The sequence below is a fragment of the Myxocyprinus asiaticus genome, chromosome 1, assembly GCF_019703515.2.
Source record: "Myxocyprinus asiaticus isolate MX2 ecotype Aquarium Trade chromosome 1, UBuf_Myxa_2, whole genome shotgun sequence".
Lineage (NCBI taxonomy): Eukaryota > Metazoa > Chordata > Actinopteri > Cypriniformes > Catostomidae > Myxocyprinus > Myxocyprinus asiaticus.
In genome coordinates this window covers 19,696,719-19,718,228 of record NC_059344.1, presented here as the reverse complement: position 1 = coordinate 19,718,228, position 21,510 = coordinate 19,696,719, and the positions used below count along the sequence as shown (strand labels likewise).

Here is a 21,510-nt window from a genome sequence, read left to right as displayed (position 1 = left end):
GACATTTTATGGGTGGTACACAGGTGAGGAGACCAGAGGCTGTTTATTTTTTTTTATTTTTATGGATGTCTATTGAGGAGATGTTTTTTGTCAGGAAACAGCTCATCACTTATGAATTGACTGCCTGTCCGCTAATCTTCAACATGTTTTACACTAAACAATCCTTTAGGAGGACTCTGTGTGGAGTTTACTATGATAAAATTACTGTTTAATGAGAGAAGACACAAACGATTTTGTGACAGGTAGGTGTCAGTTTACAGCTCTCCCTATTCATTTGTATGGTATCCACAAAAGGTGACATACTAACGTAACACGCAAGTTGACTGTTGCGCTCTCTCTTACTCTGAGGTTTTTATCTCAGTATGAAAGATCTCTGGCTGGATTGCCAACTGCCAGTAAACCCCCATCACATGAAGAAGAAGAAATACTTTCTTGCCTGTCTCAACAAGTTAGCAGACATGACAGCGCATTGGATTATGAAAAAAAACAACAAAAAAAAACTGTTTAACTATATAGTACATAAGTAAATAGCAATGGTGTTGATGTCAGAGTTGCTGTTGTGTTCAGTCGATAGCTGTATTGCTTTGTCAGTGCTGTCTTGTTCAGTACACAATGATACATTTTTAGCCGGATATCTAGATAGCTAGTGGCTACCTAGTCTCATTACTTGTTTACATGACAGCAGGGTGAGGTAGCTGCTAGCCAGCTTCCTAAGCCGTTGATTTCATGACTGTGATTCAGTTAGCTTGTTGTGTGTACAACTTTGCAGAACTGCTTTATATAATTTTTCTTTCTTTTTATCGACACGCACCTGATCCAGTCGTCTAGATCAGTGGTTCTCAAAGTGGGTGCCACCATGACTCACTAGAGGTGCTGTGGAATCTCTGTTCAATATTTTAATAGCCAGCAATTTAAAAAGTACTGGCAGTACCAAGTAATGACTCAAGTTGGTACGTGCATTGTTTGTCAACAGCAGCTGTCTTTAAACATTCGCATGCATATATCTGCGCATGCACTATAGAGCATAGCGTTTCACTATGAATGCAGCTGCGTGCGTGAACAGTAAAATTTGCTTCTTGGTCTAAATGCCCCTCTTGATGCGATATTAACACAGCCGTTAATGTATTATGAGAGTGTAAAAAGACGGGACAAAAATCTGTGCCATCTTGACTTGATATTTAGGTTAACACTGCCCTTAATTCACTGTAAGCAGACAGGACAAAAATCTTATATCTCAAAAATATTAGATCTGTGTGATGTGTAAATGCAGCCTATTCACAGCAATGCCATCTTTGTTTTTTCATGGGAATGACAACGAGGCTGTGAGGGATGGACGTACAATGGGCCTCATTAATAGAAATTTCGTAAATATATGAAAAAATTGGGAATAATTTACAAGTAAAATGGAGTTTCCAAAAACTTGAGGCCCAGTGTCTTCAGTGGGCTGCACTGCACTTTTAAGTGTTTTTGGATCGTTGACTGCAGAAAAAACATTGAAAGAAAAATCTTTCCAAGAACATTCAGGAGATAAAGCTTTATACAGCTTTATACTGTGCATGCCATTGATGAGATGGTAGGTTTATCCCTCTCAGCCTTGTTTTAATTCCCGTTAAAAATCAATGATGCCGCTACTTTGAAAAAGGTCTATAGACCAGATGCGGTTGTTAATATTAATCAAACAACAATTTTGGCAAGAAAAAGAGAAAAGCACTCACTGTCCTTGGCTGGATAACTTTAGTAGCTTTAAGCCCAATACATTTTAATGGCAGGTCTGCTTCTCAGTAAAACTCTGACTGCATTGAATCAGTATTAGTGTATGTCTAGTGTCAGGCTAGGAGAGAGGAGGACCCAAAATAGGTAAGTAATTTAACTAAGTCTTTATTGGAGAACAAGCAGACAATGACTGCTATGACGATTAGAGAAAACACAGTCAACCAGAAAGGGGGAACCCAACGGGGCAGGTGTGGCAGCCAACCAGCAGGGGGCAGATGAGCATGCTTCAGAGGTGCCGCTGTGGTTACAGGGCTGAGGGATGCAGCACCGGCCAGGAGAGGTGAGCGAGAGATCTGTTGGGTGCGGCCCAACCCTAGAGGCAGACAGGAATCCAAGGAGGGCTTGATGGAATAGGAGAGAACCAAAGGAAGGTAGCGGGACAGCCCTGTAAATGACACCGGCAAAGAGTTATGAATATACTCGACCCAGGAAAGGTGTCGGCACCAGGAGGCAGGATTCTGGGAGGCGAGACAGCGGAGCATCCGTTCAAGGTCCTGTTGGCCCGCTCAGTCTGGCCATTAGTCTAGGGATGGAATCCTGAAGACAGACGGAAATCCCTAACTGCCAGCAGCAGTTCCAGAAGTGAGAGATGAACTGAGGACCTCTATCGGAAACCACATCAACTGGGAAGACATGGATATGGTGGACGTGATCCATGACAGAGGCAGCCATCTCTTGAGCAGAGGGGAGTTTCAGGAGGGGAATAAAATTGGCAGCCTTGGATAAACAGTCCACCACCATCAGCACCACAATATTACATCCACACAGGGAGGGAGAGAGACCAGTGACAAAGTCAAAGGCGATGTGGGACCAGGGGTGGGATCCGAGATCTGAAAGGATTTAAAACCGACCCAGATATGCCTTTTTTATTGCACGACAGGTTAAATATTTTATTGGACCGAGAGTTAGCCAGGTAGCTCTCTCAGTGCTGTAGTTCGTTAGATAGCATTAGCCCCTCTAATGTGACTGTAGGGCGTAGGAGGGCAGGGCCGGGCCGGAATGATGCATGCCCAGACCCCAATGGCCGCCGTCCACGAGGCGAGGAGGGACTGGACTCTGGAGCGATGGAGCCGCTACCAGGGGAGGAGGAGTGCCCTGCCGGCCGGCAGAAACGCGGAGGGGTCGAGGGAAGACCGCCGTCCATGAGGGGAGGAGGGAATCAACTCCCTGACTGCCTAGAGCAGTAAGGCCGCTGCCAGGGGCGGAGGAGTGTCCCCACGGGCAGCCAGAAACACGGAGGGGCGTTCTGTCCACTGGGGGTCGGAGGTTTGACTCCGGTCCACCTGGGGAGGAGCGGCTGTCGTCCATCTGAGAGGGTGGAGGAGTGATCGAGGACCACGCGACGGCACATCAGAGAACTGGTGAGTGAGTTTCTTTTTCTCTCTCTCTCTCCTCTTTCTCTCTCGCTGTCGCTCCATGTTGGCCTTTCCCTCGCCTGTTTTTTTGTTTTGTTTTTTGTTTCTGGTTTTTCCCCTCCTGTCTCCTCCCAGGTCTTAGAAGGCAGGGATGACCCGCCGGCAGGCAAGGCGCAAGGCAGTTACAAAAACTTACATAGTGTAGCTTTAAATAATTGTAATATAAAAACATTAAAAAAGTAATATAATGCAAAAATAAAACTACTTAAATTATTTATGTAATTTTTACTGTGTGATTATTAGATGTCAGGATTTCTGGCTGATTGGTCAGTGAGTCTGCCTTTATCTGCGTACTTCATGTTTTCCCTTGTGTGTCTTTTGTATTTGTTTTCATTTGCGATCTCGCGGGTTTTCCTGGTTGAGACAACAGGCTCGTTATCCTGATTAATTTTGCCTGTTTCTCATTTTTCCCTTTATTCCCTCTCCCTGTTTTAACCCCTTGTATTTGCTGTCTTGTTTTCGTATGAGCAGTCCAGCCCTGCTGAGTGTCACTCAGCTCTGTCGTTGTGTTTTTTCTATGCCAGTTTCTCTGTTTTTTGTGCCTTTCCTAGACATACCTTCTCTTCACCAGCCCGGCCCTGCTACCCACACCATTTCACACTACATACCTTTGATTCTCTCTTTCTCCCTCCAGCCCTCCTTGGACACCCATCCACCTCCAGCATTGGGTCACACCCGGTGGATCTCCAGCTCACTTCTCCTGCCGGGGCTGCATCCCTCAGCCCCGTACCCACCACGGAAACTCCAGAGTGCCCTTGTCTGCACCCTGCTGGTTGGTTGGCACACTTGCCCAGTTGGGTTCCCCCGTTCAGCCCAGGACTGATTGACTATTTTCTCTAATCGTCATTGCACCCCTTGTCTGCTTGTTTTCCAATAAAGACTTAGGGTCCTTAAAGGGTCCTCATTTCTCCTAGCCTGAAAATACAATCTGGCCAACAATGACCCTTGGATTGTCCGGATCTCATGACAGTCATTACCCAGCAGGGGGCCCTCCTTGGTTGCCATATGGAACAATTGACTGCTACCAACCATCTCACTGATTTGCCTGACCAGCTACGGTAACTCTGGGGTCCATCTGACCACAGCCCCACCTCAACCCTCCAGCACCTTATGATGGTGATCCCTTGTTCTGTAGATTGTTCCTTCACAATGCTCCCTTGTGTTCTCTCTCTAAGACTCCCCATTCCCCACAGAGAAATCAAAAGTGGCTTATGTCATCACGCTACTCACTGGGCAGGCCTGTGAGTGGGGAATTTTGGTGTGGGACTCACAGGCTGCATTCTGCTCCAACTTCGCTGAATTTTCTGGAGAGATGAAGATGGTCTTCAGTTGTGCTCTCCAGGGTAAGGAGGCTTCACGGCAGCTCTGTGACCTCAGACAGGTGGAACTCTGTTTCAGACTATGCCATCGATTTCTACACTCTTGCTGCCACTGGAGACTGGAATGAGGGGGACCAATGGGACCGATGTTCCTGCATGAGCTCCGGGAACATGTCCTCAACAAGATTTATGCCTTGGATCATTTGGATTATCTTATCAGCCTTGCCATCTGTGTTGACAACAGGCTGGCTTGTCGTCAATGCTGCCGCTGCTCACCTCGTTGCGTTGACGCAGGGGGTGGATCCTCGAGCTCCAGCACCACCATATCTCCTTTCGAGACCTGCTATGATGTCAAACCCATGCAGATGGGTGGGGTCATACTGCACCTGGAAGAGAGGCAGCGATGCCTGGCTATGGGGCAGGAAGGAATGTAGCGTGGAGGAGGGTGGGGCCGGGCCGGAATGACGCACGCCCGGACCCCAATCAGCCTGATGAGGCGAGAGAGGGATAAAGGTGACTGGTTCGAGAGAGAGAGAACTACAAGCAGCTGCCCTGTATGTGTTTATGTTTGTGTGTCTTTGTTTAAGTTTATCATTAAACTTTCTTTATATTCTCAAGCTAGTTCTCGCCTCCTCCTTTCCCTTATAACCCCTTTACAGTGACATTTTATTATGGATTGTAGTACTGCAGTGCTTGATTTCATTTTCAAGGAAGGACAGTAGAAAATGTAAACTTTATGCTGGTAACAATGCCAATCCCTAAACCAGTTACTACACTGGTCTATTTGCCTGCTATCTAAGTTATAATAGTTTCCACCATTTAACCTTATCTGATATGACTAGCAAACATTATGTCTAATGTCAGCATTGCCTAAATTTTGTAGCATTATTTATTTTAAAACAATTGTTTTCAGTAAGTCAAAACAACAGCGGAAGATATGCTGCCTACCTACTCATAAGATATATTTTTAGGATATCCATCTTTTTCTTTCTTTCTTTCATTATTTATTTATTTTATTTTTTGAGGGGAGGGGGCGAGATTTGATGTTGTTAGTGACATTCGCTCTGATAAGATGATCACCTGTAACCATGGTTACACCGGCCATTAGATTCATCTACACAGAAGAGTCCAGCTGAAGCCCAACTCATGTAATTACATAAAACAAAAGTTTTATGCTTCAACTGCTAGACTGCTGTTTAATTGCTGTTTTTACTGAAAAACTTAAAGCACTGTTTACTCTGTTCTCTAGTTTATTACTCTATTTCATCACAGGCTCTGGAATAATAAAATAAAATAAAAACTCTTTTAAGGGTTGCCGTAATTTTAAAAAGTTTGGAACCACTGGTCTAGATGTAGAACATAAGCTAAATATTGAAAATTGCTAAATTAAAATGTTTAAATAGCGATATAGTTTTAAATCCCAGCCCTAGTCACAGGCATATCCCAATTTTTTGGCTTATCCAAAATTTTGGTCATGACAAACTAAAGGCTGTAGGCTATTTTACACAAAAGAGACAAGCCCTTCAAAAATGTCCTGCCAAAACTTCCTGTTTCAATAGGAAAATGTCAACACAGGAAAGAAAACTGCACACATTAAGCCATTTCACTGGCACACTAATGTCAGAAAATAATAAGAGAGGTTTGCTTACCTATTTGCTTACCATTAGAGTAGACAGAAAGAGAATTAAATTGAGAGGTCTGTCCTACTTATGTCAGATCTATGTCTTAGGGAGCAAATTGGATAAGCTGGCAGGTAGAGAGTGAGAGAGAGTCCAGCTACAGAGCAAATGTTGATCAAATCACAGTGACACTGTAATAGAAGAATGCATGCTTTAATATCACCAGTAGGCTTTTGAATAGGAATCTTCAAAGAGTGAAACAGCAATGTATACTCATAACATCTACATGGCAATCAAATGTATTGATTAGTTATAAATATGTTAAGGCATTGATAGAGATGTTGTGCTGCTCTCACACTTTCCTTTTAGGCTTGCTTTCATTATTCTCTAAAGAGACCTTATTAAAACAAAGATTTTCCAGCTCTTATATGAAGAATCAGACACAAACTGCAAACACAACAGGTTGATTTGTACAGTCACCGAGAAGAGAGGGAATAATATATAAAAATATATATAATATATACTAGAACAGTTTGAAAACATATACGCTTAACATTTTTATAGTATAATATAATTATTTTATTACTATTTCCCACATTTTAGAATAAAAGTAAAGTAATCAAAATTATGTAATAACAAAAATCAAAGAATGGGAATTATGCAGTGACCAAAAATATTGAACAAATCAAAACAATCTTATATGTTATCTTTATTAAAGTAGCCTTGCCTTGACAACACACTAATGGCTTTCTGTCAACTAGCTTCATGAGGTGTGCACCTGGGATGCTTTTTTTAAGTATTGAATGAATTCGCATATGTGCTGGACTCAGTAATAATATATTGTTTTTGAATGTATTCTCTGTGATTTGAACAAACTTATTTAAAGTATTTAAAGTCAATCAGAAAAAAAAACTTTTTCAGCTGAGCTGTGTTTGGGGGAGTGGCCATAGGATTGTGCACATGGATATTTAATTACTTTGTGTAGGGGGCAAATGCGGGCTGATGCAAATTGTAAATAGTTAATGCTGGTAACTAATAAGGGTTGTAGTTGTGTTTACAGCTCTGTTTAATGTCCCATGCTGTTTTGTGTTAAATTATGGTGTTTTGTTTGAAGTCAAAATCATAGAGGTCAGTGTTCCTTTCTAACTGCAGTAAACCTTGCTCTCAACAATTAAACCCCCTTTTACTAATATTGTGTTCAGTTTAGCAGGAAAGAGACTGTAGTTCTCTTCCACAATCTGAAGGAAGAGCATTTAAGACAATTTAAGCCAAATAACCCTTCATGTTCTGCTATAGCTATACATTGTTGGATAGTATTCTGAAGTAGGAGAAGGCTGAGTCGGAGTCAATCCATATGTATTTTAATAAAGTATAATGAACATAATTAGATATTGTTGTATTTATTCAAAATAAGTTAGGTATCTTAATACAAAAAAGTGAGTATTTTCAACTTCTGTACTTAGATATAATATACATCTCAAATGTAGATAAATTAACAAATCAGCAGGCAGTAATACAAACACCAGTCATTTTGCTCTGGTTAAAAAAACCTATGAAGAGACAAACAAAAATTCCTGCCTATAACAAGTTCACAAAAATCTTTGGATTTTTCCAAATGACAATCAGTGGTATTTTTTTTTTTTTACTTAATATTTTTAATGCATGTATATCATATTTATTTTAACAGAGGCACAAATCAGGAACTGGTCAATGGTCAACAACCACTTACCTTAAAAAAAAATTTACATTTAAAAAACCTTTTTTATTCCAGTGTTGGCTGTTCCCTATCTGTCACTCACTCGACGTTGTGTCGATGTAGTGACACTAGGGGTCACTCTTGGGAGCCCCAAACATGATGTTTGAGAAAAGGCCAATGAAAATTGGCGAGTGGAATTTGCATGCCATTCCCCCGGACATACAGGTATAAAATGAGCTGGTGTGCAACCACTCATTCAGATTTTTTCTTCGGAGCTGAGCGATGTTGATGTATTCCACTGCCAATCCATTTGCCTCTGTAGAAAGCAAGCGATCTCCACGGCTGTTGGATTTCACAGCGCATCAAAGCGGTTTCTCCCCCTTTCACACAGATAAGTGCGGAGAACACCCCTGGGCGTTTCGACAGCTTGCGTTGAGCGCTAAAAGAGTATATTTCTCCCTAAAAGAGTATATATTCCCTAAAAGAGTGGGCACTGACTGAAAGCGTCTTTTTAAAGTTGCCTTTCCGGTCATGTGCAGTTCCTGGTTGTGGTCGTTATCTCTCTGCTTCTGATGGTCACGATCGCTGCCTTACGTGTCTGGGCTCCAGACACACTGAGACAGCATTTGTAGATGATTCATGTCTGCACTGCGAGAGCATGACCATGGCCACATTGCAATCGCGCCTTTCCTTCCTCAGAGGGAAAGCCACTCCAGCCGCTCCCCACCCCGGTTCTTCTGCCCACGGGCACATGACCGTGACGGTTAGCGCTGGGGGCAATTTAGGGACTTCAATGGGAGTAACTCCGACGGGTGAATCCCCATGGACCTCCCATTCCCCAGCACGCTCGTGCGCCCTGGTTGATTTCTGGGATGAGTCAGACGGCCCGCCTCAGAGCGGGTTCGATCTCTCATTCGGCACTCAGGAGGAGGATGAGATCTCAATAGCAGCATTGGAGAGCAGGCTGCTTCAGTCCGATGTGGAAGATTCGGCTGAGCTTTCGCCTTCAGGTGTGGTTGCAAAGTCTGAGGCTGACGCCAAGCTGACGGCCATGCTTGCCCGGGCTGCCACGAGCGTCGGGCAAGAGTGGAACCCTCCACCCTGCCCTGAACCCTCTCGGCTTGATGATTGGTTCCTGGGGTCGGAGCGCCACTCACAGCCGTGCTCCGCTCCCGTGCCTTTCTTCCCGGAGGTGCATGAAGAACTCGCAAAGTCATGGCGGGCACCTTTCACTGCCTGGACCGGGCTTTCGAGTTCTGCTGCTCTCACCACACTCGATGGCGGGGCAGACAGAGGCTACATGGACGTTCCCCAAGTAGAGCAGGCGATTGCAGTGCACTTGTGCCAGCAGAGCTCCACCAGGTCAAGGCATTGAAAGAGCTGCACGAGGGTGGTCCTGACCTGGGAGTAATGGAGGTCACAGCGCGGGCTCTTGGGCAGGCTGTGTCCACGTTGGTGGTCCAGGAGCGCCACCTTTGGGCACACTTGCGGTCTTGGCCACTTGAGTGCACATGCACGTGACAGGAAGTAAGTGTTCAAGACTGTCCCATGTCTAAAACATGCCACAGCTCAGTGCACTTAACCCACACTAAATCCACACTAGTGCGAATACATATATATAATTGTGCCACCATATTAATTTATTTCATTATAAAACTAAAATTTAATAAATTTCTTTTTTTTTTTTTTTTTTTTTTTAATTGATGTCTTGGACAAAATAATAAAGAAAAGCAGCCAATAAGTGCCCAACATAGATGGGAACTCCTTCAATACTGTTTAAAAAGCATCCCAGGGTGATATCTCAAGAAGTTGGTTGAGAAAATGTCAAGAGTACATGTCTGCAAATTATAGGCAAAGGGTGACTACTTTGAAGATGCTAAAATATAACACAGTTTTGATTTATTTTGGATTTTGTTGGACATAATTCCCATAGTTCCATTTATGTTATTCCATAGTTTTAATGACTTTACTATTATTCTAAAATGTGAAGAAGAAAAACATTATAATAAAGAATGAGTAAGTGTTTCAAAACTTTTGACTGGTAGTGTATGTTTTAATGCTTTTTATTTGTTGTATGAAACCACATACTGATAAGTTGTGTAAAGCAGTCTTTGGTTGCCTTATATAAATGACAAGCCAAAGAATATAATTTAAATGGTTTGTATTAGTAGCTATTAATGGATCACACAAATTAATAGAATAAAGTTTTTATTTTGTTAAATTAAGATTTATGCAGTGTATTGAGAAAAAAAGTAGAAAGAAATTGCTTATTTTTCATATTTTACAGCAGTTATGGACGACGTAATTTTACAGTTAACTTTTTTTTATATAATATAATAAATAATAAAATAATAACATTTACAATTATTTTCACATAATAAAAACATTATACAAAATTGTACTTACATATTTTCTACATTACAATACACTTCCGACAACCAGTAGTGTACTAATAAATGAAAAGATGGGTAAAATTGTAGTTATTTATTATTTTAAGTAGGCTATAACAATCACTGCTACCAAAAACAATCAGTCTTCAGCTGAGTAAAAAGACAAAAACAGCTGTCGCAACCAGCACCAACATCTTTAAGTCCACGAGTGTCCCAACGTGCAATCATAAGTCATCCACACACTCACAGTCTTCCCATCTACTTGCACTCAAGTGGCAAAAACACCAGAAATACATAAGACAAGTGAATAAGTAGGCAAGACCAGAACCACAAGTGGGGGTATTGGGACAGGGCCATACTTCTAGAGAAGTTTTTATTCTTTCATTGTTTAGGAGTAAAAAGAAGTTCTAAATGGCCGAGCAATGGTATACTGTTTCCAAACATTCAGACACCCACTACACCGATGTGCTAGGCATTTAGAAGTACATTTAAATATGACGACACTCAGTAAAACCTAACTAATGTGACATTAAAATATGTTATCAATGACTTTATGCCTCATTCTATGAGTAGAATTCACATTAGGTCTGTAAAAGTTGTTTTAACCACTCAATGATGATTTAAAGTAATATATATGCAAAAGAAAATGTTATTTGTCTTGCTTACATTATGAATTCATGACGCTAATGAGCTAACATGCTATATTCGGCCATAATATACGTGGGTTACACTCTGCTATTGTGATTTATGATGACACAGATACTACTGCAAATATGAGTGTATGAAAGTGTTAATGTGCAGAATAAAGTCAAAAGAATGACGATAGAGGCATATCTTACTTCAGACAGATCTGTGAATGGCTTTTGCAGCAGATGGCACATGAGTGAATGGGCACTTGAGAGTATTTGGGAAGATTTTATTCCATTAGTAGACTAAATAAACAAAACAAAAACAAAACAAAAATCTCATGACATGATCTTGGAAAATGTCTCTAAGCGAACGATCGCACAGATGTAGTTACATTTGCACCAGCTCGCTAATAACGCTACATGCCGTTGTGTTGACTGACTGTGACTGACTGAACATCAAACAGAATTAGCTGTCAGCCTCAAGGTAGGTGGTGCTCTATGTCACACCTACCAATGACGTGGAACAATGACAGTGTAAGTGTTTAGCTGCCGGTCAGAAGTGAACAACCGCATTTTCAAAAGTTCCAAATTCATGTATCACAGTCATGAGACCCTACTGCATTGCTATGGCTACACTTGTCAATCATCACAATTGCAGGAGCCAGTGTATTCCGTACACAGATGGAACGATAATTTAAGGCCTCGATATACAACTGCATTCTCTTAAATTAAAGCTAAAACCTCTAAAGATTTTCTAAAGATTTTTTCTAAAGACTTTAGAACTGTAATCAACTTCAGTCTGTGTCTTAAGTGAAAACTGCAGTGTTATCTAGAAAATTTCTTGCCAATATTTGACCATATTTGGTCATTTAACCAGCAGCATATGTCAATAAGTTTTTCCCTGAAGCTCTTTGCTTAGTTTAATTAATGTCTCAATACAGAACGGCTAAATTCAGAAACTAGATGCATGTGTGTCATTGTCTTGCACAGATTACTGTGTTGTTTCTGGTTTACCAGTCCGTGATGCTTCTTTCTTGTCAGCATGCCAGACAGCGGTACTTTTCATAGCACTTCTCTGTAATCTAAATGAGAGTAGGACGGAGATAGGTTTAATTAGCTTCACCCAGTCAAGCGCCACTCTGTTCACATTCCCCCAGATCTCACTGCCAATTAGATGGGACTTGCTTGGGCAAGGGGAAGTTTATGGAGAAGGGAATTAACTTAAGGTTAAATTAGGACACCCTCTCCAAACACACACACATACATACATTTCCACAACAGTGACCAGGAAAGCTCAGTCTATTACTGTTGGTCTTGCCATTAAAATAAGCAAGAGAGAGCATGCCAGTGAGAAAGGTGAAAGCTGAGTACTGAGGAGAGTGAGTGCAACAAGGGTGAAAAATAATGAGCGAGAAAGGGGTGGAAAAACGAGGCTTTCATACAGTATGTGCTTTCTGTATAATAGTTAATGTGTGTGGTCAGATTTGTGTGTGGCTGCTGCTGGATGTCAGTAATCGATCCTCTTTAAATAAAAACAAATCAAATCAACTCAATTTAGGCATGCTATTTTGGAACCCCTGTGAGACTTTGAGGAGAGAGAGAAGGAGAGGGGAGTGTAGAGGGACAGCAATAGAAAGATTAAAGATAGAAAAAGGGGAGAACACTCTGAGCACTGAAAAATGATAGAGCAGAGGCTAGAGAGGAAAGGGAAATTAATAAAAAAAACAAGGTGGGAAAAGGAGAAGTGAATACAAGTGAACTTGAAAGAAGGAAAGAGTTCATATCATATATAGAGAGAGAAAGGGAGAGAAGGGGCAGAGACGGCCAACAAGAATAGTTGTCTTGTTTCTGTGGTTGTTGATAATGAGGCTGTCGGGTAGAGAGATAGAAATGTCTTTGTTTCAGTGAAAACACCCTACTCTCTCTCTCTCTCTCTCTCTCTCTCTCTCTCTCTCTCTCTCTCTCTCTCTCTCTCTCTCTTCTTCTTCTTCTTCTTCTTCTTCTTCTCTATATCTGATTCCCTCCCTCCTTTCCTTTAGTATAAGGAATGTGAATGGGGATTCCTCTGTCTTGAATTCAAAGAAATTTAGACCACAGTCACACACACACACACACACACACACACACACACACACACACACACACACACACACACTTGACAGACCATTAAATTGGCTGCCATGCCTAAATGAGCTTAAAAGAATAGTTCACCCAAAAAAGAAAATTCTCTCATCAATTACTCACTCTCATGTGATTCCAAACCCATATGACTTTCATTCTGCCACTGAACACTAAAGGAGATATTCTAAAGAATGTTTGAGCTGTTTATTTCCATATATTAAAAGTAATGTAGATAGAGACCAGTGAATTCCAAGCTCCAAAAAGCACAAAAAAGGCACCATAAAAGTAGTCAATTCAACATGTGCACTATAATCCATGTGTGAGATATGTGAGTGACGATGCATATGTGTCATCATCTGGATAGGTGTGTTTAAAGATAGCACTATGAAGTATTCATAACACTACTGCAGCCTCAGTCTTACTGAAAGTGCTCTTTACAGTATTGATCCATGTGTAAGAGACACTAAGAGACAGTCTGTACCCTAACTGGTACTGTGGCTTGACTGTTAATTGTCAGTCTCTCAAACGCCGGCTTTCAGTTTCTTCACAACCACTCACCTCATCTCCTTCCTATAAACTCTCTCTGTCTCTTTGTCTATAAAATTTCTCTCTGTATTTCTCTCCCTTGTTCTTGCTTAATTTATTGTCTCTGATTCAGTGTAGTGATTTTCAAACTGAAGAAAATCGTATTTGATTTTCACAGAATTAAACGTTAGTTTATCTTCCTATAGCCAAAAGTCTATTGATTTAAAGGGATTGTTGACCAAAAAAAATAAATAAAACTCTGTCATCCTTTACTGACCCTCATGTCATTCCAAACCTGTATGATTTTTTCTTCCTTGAAATACAAAATGAGAAGTTATACAGAATGGTCATGCTGCTCTTTTCCAGACAATCAAAGCATACAGTGACCTCAAATGTCAAATGGGTCTCAAATGTCATTTGCACTTTTGCATAGTCAAACTTAGCACATACTGTAGCGATTGGTCATGAGATGCTCAAGGACTAATGGCATTTGGTGTCATTTTTTATCAAATCTGACTCTGTGTCCAGGCACAGCACATTTGAAAATATGTAGATGTGAATGCTATTTTTTTACAGCAGACAATCAAAAAACTGAAAAATCCCATAGACTTACATTGACAGAATGTTCAAATGGGCAAACAGAATGTTAGTTAATTGAAGTTGTCTACTTCTCTAACTATCTATCTATCTATCTGTCTATCTATCTATCTATCTATCTATCTATCTATCTATCTATCTATCTGTCTATCTATCTATCTATCTACAGTTGAAGTCAGAAATTTACACACACTTAGGTTGAAGTCCTTAAAAAAAAATTTTAAACCACTCCACAGATTTAATATTAGCAAACTATAGTTTACCAAGTCATTTAGGACATCTACTTCCAGTGGGTCAGAAGTTTACATACAAGTTAACTGTGCCTTTAAGTAGCTTGGAAAATTTCAGAAAATTATGTCAAGCCTTTAGACAATTAGCAAATTAGCCTCTGATAGGTTATACAGTTTAAATGTATTTGGCTAAAGTGTATGTAAACTTCTGACTTCAACTGTATCTATCTATCTAGCTATCTATCTATCATCTATCTGCCTGTCTATCTGTCTGTCCATCTGTTCAGACAAGCCAACAACAAAGTTTGTCTTGACAAACTTTACCTGTTAAGTTCTACTTGATCTAACCCATAAAATGACTTTTGTTGGTGTTACCTAATTTGCCAGGTTGATTTAGTCAGATAAACCATTGACATTACCACATGAAGCACATTTTGAGGGTAAATGATAACAGAATTTTTCTTTTTGGGTGAGATGGCTTTTTGACACTACAGTTTTTTTAACTCTAGAAAATGTCCTGGTTACTTTCGTAACCTCCGTTCCATGATGGAGGGAACGAGACTTTGTGTCAATGTAGTGACACTAGGGGTCACTCTTGGGAGCCCCAAACACCTCTGATTTAGAAAAAAGGCCAATGGGAATTGGCGAGTGGAATTTGCATGCCACTTCCCCAGACATATGGGTATAAAAGGAGCTGGCTCGCAACCACTCTTTCTGGTTTTGTGCTGAGGAGCTGAGACAAGGTCCCGGCCATTTCAGTGGGTAGTTCATTATTGTGGCAAGAGGGACACAACATCTCGTTCCCTCCATCAGGGAACGGAGGTTACGAAAGTAACCAGGACGTTCCCTATCTGTCCCTCACTCGACGTTGTATCGGTGTAGTGACACTAGGGGTCCCTATACGAAACGCCACAATAAGCTGAACTGTGTTACGTGGACTGGCAGTGCGAGACGGGCAGACCACTGTGTGCCGCGTAGCCAGCGCACCAGGCCGTCACGTAACCTCCCCCAACGCTCTTATGAGCTTCGAACAGTCTCTGCAGATGTCTGCTAAAGAGGCACCATTGTTCAGGGCCCAGGAGGCCGTCACACTCCTAGTAGAGTGGGCTCGTAGCCCCACGGCGGGGCGGCACGTCCTGAGCATGATATTCCATCATGATGGCATCAATGACCCAGTGGGCGATCCTCTGTTTGGAGACAGTGCTCCCTTTCCGCTGACCGCCAAAGCAGACAAAGAGCTGCTCGGAGCTTCTAAAGCTCTGCATGCGATCCAAATAGATGTGTAAAGCATGCACCGGACACTGCAACGCCAAGGCTGGGTCTGCCTCCTCCTGGGGCAGCGCTTGCAGGTTCACCACCTGATCCCTAAATGGGGTCATGGGAACCTTGGGCACATAGCCTGGTCGGGGTCTCAGGATCATGTGAGAGTAGCCCGGACCGAACTCCAGGCACGTTTCGCTGACAGAGAACAACTGCAGGTCTCCTACCCTCTGGATGAAAGTGAGCGCAGTCTTCAAAGAGAGTGCCTTTAGCTCAACTGACTCCAGGGGCTTGAAGGGAGCTCCCCGTAGACCCCGAAGGACTACCAAGAGGTCCCACGAGGGGATGAGGCGCGGTCTGGGGGGATTCAACCTCCTAGCGCCTCTCAGGAACCTGATGATCAAGTCGTGCTTCCCCAAATACTTACCATCTACTGCATCGTGATGTGCCGAAATGGCAGCTACATACACCTTCAAGGTGGAGGGGGACAGCCGCCCCTCCAGTCTCTCCTGCAGGAAGGAAAGCACCAATCCGACTGCACATCTCTGGGCGTCTACGCATCGGGAAGAACACCAATTAGCGAACAGATGCCACTTCAAGGCATACAGACGCCTCGTCGAGGCAGCCTTAGCCTGAGTGATCGTGTCTACCACCATGGGTGGTAGGCCACTTAGATCTTCCGCGTCCTGTCCAAGGGCCAGATGTGGAGATTCCAGAGGTCTGGTCGCGGGTGCCAGATGGTGCCCCGTCCCTGAGAAAGAAGGTCCTTCCTCAGGGGAATTCGCCGGGGGGGGGTTGAGGTCTGAGAACCACGTCTGGGTGGGCCAGTAGGGTGCTACTAGGATGACCTGCTCCTTGTCCTCCCTGACCTTGCACAGGGTCTGTGCATGTAGGCTCACTAGGGGAAACACATATTTGCGTAGTCCCGGGGGCCAGCTGTGAGCCAGCGCGTCTATACTGAGGGGTGCCTCGGTCAGGGCATACCATAGCGGGCAGTGGGAGGATTCCTGGGAAGCAAACAGGTCTACCTGTGCTTGACCGAATCGACTCCAAATCAGCTGGACCACCTGGGGGTGGAGTCTCCACTCTCCCCTGAGCGTAACCTATTGTGACAGCGCGTCCACTGCGGTGTTGAGGTCGCCCGGGATGTGAGTGGCTCGCAGCAACTTGAGGCACTGCTGACTCCAGAGGAGGAGACGGCAGGCGAGTTGTGACAAGCAATGGGAGCATAGGCCACCTTGGCGGTTGATGTATGCTACCGTTGCCGTGTTGTCCGTCCGGACCAACACATGCTTGCCCTGGATCAACGGTCGGAGCCTCCGCAGGGCGAGCAGTTCTGCCAACAACTCGAGGCAGTTGATGTGCCAATGTAGTCGCGGGCCAGTCCAAGAGCCGGCAGCTGCGTGCCCGTTGCATACGGTGCCCCAGCCCGTCTTGGAAGCGTCCGTCATAACCACGACGCGCCTGGAGACCTGCTCTAGGGGAACTCCTGCCCATAGAAACACTAGGTCGGTCCAAGGGCTGAAGAAGCAGCGACAGATTGGCGTGACGACCACGCGATGTGTCCCACGGTGCCATGCCCATCTCGGGACTCGAGTCTGAAGCCAGTGCTGCAGCGAATCAAAGAAAAGGCAAAGGATTCTCCTCCTGGCCCTCCACCGGGGGATGGAGTGGTCTGCTTACCATCTCTAGGCCTGCAGCAGGTCTCGGCCAGTCTCAGGGGCGCTTCGAAGCCTCCCTCGGGTTCTTGGCGGCCGGCCATGAGACGGGTGGCGTCTGCTTCCTGCAGGGGCAGGCTGCGGCGGAGCCGGTGTTGTTGCGGCAGCGAGGACGCCCTTGGTGACGAGCAGACGAGGTGCGAGGTCTTGAACCGCGCCGATGCAGGATATGCTGAATAGCCTCCGTCTGCTGTTTCACCACCAAGAACTGCTGGGCTAAGTCCTTGACGGTATCGCCGAACAGGCTGACCTGGGAGACCGGTGTGTCAAGGAACCATACCTTGTCAGCTTCCCACATCTCGACCAAGTTGAGCCATAGGTGGCGCTCCTGGACCACCAGGGTGGACATCACCTGCCCGAGAGTCCGCGCTATGACCTTCGTTGCCCGGAGAGCCAGGTCGGTCGCCAAGCACAGCTCCTGCATCAATCCTGGGTCAGAACTACCCTCGTGCAGTTCTCTTAGCGCCTTGGCTTGGTGCACTTGCAGGAGAGCCATGGCGTGCAGGGTGGAGGCGGCCTGTCCAGTGGCACTGCAGGCCTTAGTCGCCAGAGACAACGTAACCCTACAGGCGCTGGACGGGGGTCTCAGGCGGCCCCCCCAGGTGCACCGCAGCTGCCTTATCCACCTGGAGAATCGCCGAGTACCCCCTGGTAGCCCCACCATCGAGGGTAGTGAGAGTGGAGGAGCTCAGAGTCCGGGTCCGGGCAGTGAAAAGACCGCGATCGTGGCCATCGGAAGCAGAGAGGTAACGACCGCAACCAGGAAATACACACAAACGGAGAGTCATCTTTAAAAAGACGCTCTCCATTAAAGCTACTCTTTTAGAAGGGAAAATATACTCTTTCAGTAGGAAGAATATACTCTTTTAGCTGCTGAAGCACCCAGGGGCGTTCTCTGCACTTCACCAGTGCAAGAGGGGGAGAAGCTTCTGTAATGCACTGTAAATCCAACAGCTTTTTGAGGTGAATGGATCGGCAGAATAATTCAGCTCGCTGAACACAACCACTCAGCTCTGAAGAGAAAATCTGAATGAGTGGTTGTGAGCAAGCTCTTGTTATACCTGTATGTCCGGGGGAGTGGCATGCAAATTCCAAGTTGAGCCATAGGCCTTTTTTCAAAATCAGAGGTGTTTGGGGCTCCCAAGAGTGACCCCTAGTGTCACTACATCGACACAACGTCGAGTGAGTGACAGATAGGGAACAAAGTCTTTCTTTACAGTCTGCAAAAATGTGCACAATCTCATGTGATCATCTGGAAAAGTATGACCTCCAGTACTTTGGGTGTAGCCATTTCATGTAGCCAAGCAGGGTAAATACATGCTGATGAACTCTTAGCAGCTGAGATTGTAGTTGTTTTTCTGCAGATGGTAAAGACAGAGTTTTCTGACAGATATTGATCCAAAACTGGTAGTGAAGAACCGATTCATCTTTTCTCCCATTAATCATGGATTCTGTCAATCAAATTAAACACAATACCACAATAACACCACAGATAAACATAAATTGCACTTTCTAACCACAACTATTTTGAGTTTACTTTAGTAAACAAAATATTTACAAACACTAGCTACAATGGCATTTGGTAAGCAGCCTATCAGGAGCGATGGTCTCAAGTGAGAAATACACTATTGTATTTTAGCACCAGTTTAATTGGATGAGGGTGACAGGAGAATAGAGGAAATAATTGTCTATGTGGCTGTGTCTAATGGATTCAGAGCTAATTAAGTTCACACAAGAGATAGAGCTCCCCAGCGTCAGAGGGAAATAATGGCAGAATGTGTACGTGTTTGTGGGTTCGCACCCACACACATGCAAACAGGCTGAGCAGTAAACACAGGTTTGTTTCTAATCACCCCATTGTCTCTGTTCTGCATGAGAGGATCAGAGGTGAGCAAGAGACTTTCTATCTCTGCATGTGTTTGTAGGCATGTTCCTTTGTTTTTGTTTTTTGGGGGGGATGTGGGGTGGGGGGGTTAGACCATTCACACCCTCTCCTACTCTCCTACTTTCTCTCAATGTTGCTCCTTATTCCTACCTTCCTAATCTCAGTCAGTGGCTGAACAGGCAGCATTTGTTGTATGAAGGTACCTCCTAAGGAAACTGGTTTCAAATAGGATTTCAAAGCACCGTAACGTCTAATGATCTAAAACAAATTCTACTGAGCTTTAGACATAACCAAGCAAATATTTAGTGCTTATTTCTTGGAAGAAACTGAGTCATAAGTTCCATCTCATGCAATTTTTATTCTTTCCACCAACCATCACACAGCACACACAGGATTGTGGCATATCATAGGAGAATACATTTATGTGGCCTACAAAATAGGGCTGTTTAATTACAGAAATTTTGGAATTGACTCTGATTGCGATTCCAGACTAATTTGATCGATTCTTTAAAAAATGGAGGCAAAGTGAAATCTTACAATAATCAGTGCAATATAAAGCATACTTTACACTCTTTATGATTGATAGTATGAATGACATAGATATAAATAAATATCATAAAATATCATGTCATGTCACACCCTAAGAGCTGAGCGGTGCTCGACTTTCGATTCCCAAAGCCCAATAGAAGAATCAATTGTTTTTGGAATCGACTCCCAGCCCTACATTAAAATCTGAAGGAATCTAGACAGGATGTTACACAAACATTTGATTTGGATGTGCCTTTTGCCTTTCTACATCTTTTACTGCCTGAGAAGGCAGATACAGCCCATGTCTTTTTTTTTTCTGTCCCGTTGTTTCTCTGTCTGCTGGCAGACCTACTCAGCCTGCTGTTGTACATAAATTTTACGGTAAGTTTACAGTGTCTGAATGTGAGGACACAAGGACACCAGGGGGCAAAATAAAAGAGCTGGATATTTTTGGTGGTTATAAGACAGATCAAACTGAGATTCTAAATGAATCCATTAAAAAGAGTTTGGGAGAAAGACAGAGAAACTAAGAGAAACAACAGGTTTGAAATGAAGCAGAATACACTGACATATAGATAATAGATTCAGTACAAAGGTGAAGGGAAATGTGGGGCGAGAGATTGAGGGTTGGAGTGCTGCTCCTGGGGATGTGTGACAGTGTGTGTATGTTTTGGGAAAGTTTTCTGGTTTGATCCTGACTGAAATGAATTGGATCAAGTGACACGTCTATGTGACAACCTCAAAGTGTGTGTACATGTCACAGCTGATGTGTATTCTCCAGTCATATGTGACAGAATATGTCTGTGTGTGTCTGGATCAGGCTATGCTATCGTTGATAATAAAACTTATATTGTGGGCACTTCCAAATGGTCCCAATGAGGAAAACAGCTTATTAAAGGGAATAAATAGTGTCTTAATTAAAATTGTAAAATACAGAAAGGGTTAGGTTTAGGGGTAGGAGAAGTGTCAGTGTATAGTAAATATAATTGCAGTTAGTTTAATATAAAAACAACAGAAATCAAATGGAAGTCCCTGCCATCATCTAAAACAAATATGTTTGGCAGGGTGAGTTTACTTAGCTGTAGTTTGGGGACAAATGTGTCCCCAGAGGTGAGCTAAATCTGGCAAAATGTTCTGTTGGGGACATTTGGGGATCTCTTCATTTAGAAGAAAGATTCATAGAATAAATAATGATCTTTTAAAAAAATTCTCAACACTTCCCTTCAGAGGTATGGGTAGGGTTTTGGTTAATGTATAGTAATTATAATTAGCTTTATAGAAAATAAAAACAATAGAAGTCTATGTCCTCATTTCAATATCTAAGTAAACTTGTGTGGGTGAATAACTTCTTTTTAAGTGTGTGTGTGTGTACATGTTTATACTACATTGTGACCAAATGTCCCCCAATGATAGTAAAACCTGAGATCACCTACCTTGTGGTGCTCAGTCAGCAGTCCCCACATGGGAAATGGCTTATTAAACATACTAAACGATGTTTTTTATTTATTTATTTATTTTTATGTAAAAATGCAAAAAGGTTTCTGTGAGGGTTAGGTTTAGGGGATAGAAATTATTGTTAGATCTGTATAAAATCCAAAATAAGCATGGTAGTCTATGGAGAGTCCCCACAATGAAATAAAAACAAGTTTGTGTGTGTGTGTGTGTGTGTGTGTGTGTACATGTTTATACTACATTGTGGGGACCAAATGTCCCTACAAGAATAGTAAAACCTGAGATCACCTACCTTGTGGGGCCCAGCGGTCCCCACAAGGGAAATGGCTTAGTAAACATACTAAACGATGTTT

General features: G+C 43.1%; 1 protein-coding gene across 2 annotated transcripts in view; it reads left to right on the top strand.

The window, feature by feature from the left end:
• Window positions 1-21,510, top strand: part of LOC127445476 (neuroligin-2-like) — a 271,778-nt gene that overhangs the window by 140,455 nt on the left and 109,813 nt on the right. The window lies entirely within an intron of this gene.